This window comes from Chinchilla lanigera, unplaced genomic scaffold, assembly GCF_000276665.1.
Source record: "Chinchilla lanigera isolate Chin_1 unplaced genomic scaffold, ChiLan1.0 scaffold00024, whole genome shotgun sequence".
NCBI lineage: Eukaryota > Metazoa > Chordata > Mammalia > Rodentia > Chinchillidae > Chinchilla > Chinchilla lanigera.
The window spans coordinates 5284899-5288266 of NW_004955425.1; the positions used below are offsets into that span (position 1 = coordinate 5284899).

General features: G+C 49.9%; 1 pseudogene; it reads right to left on the reverse strand.

The window, feature by feature from the left end:
- Window positions 1-1852: 1852 nt before the first annotated feature.
- On the reverse strand, window positions 1853-3368 carry LOC102016933 (annotated as a pseudogene).

Below are 3368 nucleotides of genomic sequence, written 5' to 3' on the forward strand. Positions count from 1 at the left end.
AACAGTACAGGTAGAATTTATAAATGAAGCCTTGCAATTTGCTGTTTTGGAAATCTGTTTAGCCACCTGAAGTCATCCCATTTTTCGCCCTCAGGTCTTGCTCTTTCCAGTGGGTAAAAAGCCTCTTGAATTCTTTTTTTTTTTTTTTTTTTTTTTAAATTTTGTAAAAGGAATCTGTTTTATATTAATAAAATATATTAATTTTAAAAAAAATGCTGGGTGCACTGACACATACCTGTAACTCCAGCACTCAGGAAGCTGATGCAGGAAGATCACTGTGAGTTCAAGGTCAGCCTGGGCTACATAGTGAGTTCAAGGACAGGCTGTATGACATAGAGAGACTCTGTCTCAAAAAAAAAAGGCCCTAAGCAAGAAACATCAGGTGCTGCATGGTCTTGCCACACAAGGCATAGGAAGGGCAGGGTCAGGTGCACACAGAGCGTCAGAACAGGAGCCTGCCAATATCCCATGACAGGAAGGCTTAGGGGAAGCAGAAGAGGCAAACAGAGTCCTGTAATCCAAGGCACAGAGGTGGCCCATCACGTGCTTCAGATGGAAAGTCACATGGCCTCTGGAAAGATGCAGACACCAGCACCATCATTGACAGTGGCTGTGCTACGCCCTGCTAGTGTCCTGATTCAAACGTCCCAGGTGACAAGTACCATCTAAACTTCCACTTGTGTAGTCGGCCTGAGTGAGGCCCTGAGTGCTGCCAAGTGTGACTCAAATCAGCTATGCTCATCCCAGTCATCCAGGCGGGTGAACCGCTGAGTGTCACAAGGTAGCAAAATCAGTTCCGAGGCTAACAGCCCCGATTTCAAAAATAGCAAAAATCTTAATGAACTCCATTCTGGAAAATGCAAACTTGGAGAAGGGCATTAAAAGATCACACCAAACTCTAGCACTTTACAGTGCTCCTGGCGGACTTGGGATTTGCTGAGCTCTCTGGGAGCACCTTCATAATGGCAGGATCCTGGGGAGGTCTGTGGTTCCAAAGGCCTTCACACTTCTGTTTTCATTCACCTTGTGCTGAGGGCTGGGTTCTACCTCCTTTGGCACTGGTGGTTGAACCCAGTAAGGCCCTGCCTTGGACAAGTGCCCTCGCTAGCCCTGTTGTCTAACCAGAGTCCCATGAAGGCTCCATCCCTGGCCTCTCTGCCTACCCTATTTTCCCAGAGACCTGTTAGGTGTGTCACAGACCTGCTCCTACCCTCTGGATGTATCTCTATCCAACTAACCTGGGCTAGGGTTCTCCTGCCCCTGGGGGGCCCACTAATAAGTGGGCCAGGGTCTTGGCTCCCTGTGAAGACCTCACAGGTGGTCCAAGGACCAATCTTACCTTGACATATGCCTGCTGTCCTACTGGCCTGCTGATGTGCCCTGCCTGGCCCCTGCTTGGCCTGACCCTGAGGGAGCCTCTTAATGCTGAACTGACCTACATCAGCAGTCTCAGTAATTAACTGATGTTCAGAGTCAGGATTTTAGGACTGGGTTCTTCCTGAGGTGGTCCTGGGTTCCCTGAGCCTGGACTCTTCTGCTGCAGAATGAAGCTAGGCTCAGAAACAGGACACTGGCCCCAATCTATGGAGAAGTAACCCTGTGTGAGACACAGCCCCCTCAGTGGTCACTGAGAAAGGCTAATCATCGGGGAACAATCAAGAGAAAAGATCTGAAGACTCTCCACATTGAGAGCTGGTGTGTGGGCCACTGTCTAGAAAAGGATCTGCCATCTTTCCTTGGCTCAGGTGTGGCCAGCCCTGGCCAGTTTCCAGGAGTACCAGGCTCCTGAGTCTCACCATCACAGAGGCGCCTCAGGCTTCTTCTGGGAAGTGTGGCCCAGTGGCTGTGGTGGTTACACCCCTGCTGCTGTCGCAGCCCGCTCCCACTCCTCCTCCACAATCCGCTGCCAGGCCAGTGGGGCGCCCTGAGGCTTCTGGGACACACCAGAAGGCTTGAAAGCATCTTCAGCATCAGTGACTTCTTGCCAGGCTGGTTTCTGCTTGTGCTCCTCCTGGGTTGGGCAGTCAGCTCTGGTGGCTGCAGGACAATCTCCCCAAACTTCACGGTGTCTTGCAGTAGCTCCTGCTCCTGCCTCTCCACTGCTCTCTCCTCCTTTTTCTCCCAGGCTTTGTCCAGTTTATTCTGCAATGCTTTTTCCCCCCTCCTCAGATTTCTCCTTCTTGGGAGCTGCCTGTACCTCTGGCCGCTGGCTGATCTGGTTCTTGCTGAGGAACAACACGTGCTGGGGTTCCTGCTCATGCGATAGACATAGATTCCATCACACACCCCTTCCTCTGCTTGAAGTTGGGAACCGTGGTAGGTGGCTCCACTCCCTTTGCTTCCTTTTCCAGAGTGTCCTGAAGGCCACTTGGGCCTCCTTCTTTCTCTTCTTGAAACGGAGGAATTTTTTTTATCTCCTCACAAGCTCTTTATGATCTCCCGGAGCCAGAAAGGGATTTCCTGTTCATCCTGGTTCTTAGACTTGCAACTCGCTTTCTTCTTGTCTTTGCTGCGCTGCCCTCGCCACAGGGCTGAGCATTTTTGTTGTCCTTGTGACTGCTGCTGCCACAGCCACCCAGGGTTCCCTGGTCTCACTGACCCTGGTGGGACCGCAGCTTGCCGTCCAGCACCTGCCGTCACACCAGATGCTTTGAGAGTGAAGCTGCTTCCCTTGAATTCTTAACTACAGCTCAGATCACAAGCAGAACTCTCCTTTTGGCCCTGATCAATAAGAAAGCTGGATCTTTCTCAGGACAGCCAGCCCTTGGCAAATTATTCATTTGCAGAGCTAAAATAGCCATTGCCCTGTGAGCCTTTCCACCCTCCTCTGAATGATTCCTTCCTCCCTCTATGCTTCTTAAGACTTTGCAGTGGAAACACTTTCAAAGTTGGTTTCCACTGTGATTATTTATCTGTTCTTCACTAGATAAGGAGCTCCTGCCTTTCTCCTCTTTGTGTCCCCAGTGCAGTCTAATCAAGTGCAATAATGATGGTAGAGAGCGAACAGGAGCTTCAAAAGATGGAAGCCTGGCTGGAGTGAGAAAAAGACACCATAAATGCAAATACCATTTAGACCTATTCTAAGACAACGCAGGGAAATTATCTTTGAATGTGTGACACAATTTAAAGAAATGTTTTGGAAGGGGCAGAAAACAGATGATCCAAATTCAAACTTAACTTGATTTCTGCAATCCGTGCCCTGCTTGCTGTTCTTCACCGCTCCCCTGACCTTCTCTCTCTCTCTGTTGTTTTGTTTTTTGGTGGTGCTGGGGCTGCACGCAGGGGCCTTCCCATCTCATGCTCATTATACACTTTACCACTGCGCTACATCTCCAGTCCTCCACTCCAGGCTCTATCTCTGTCACCAT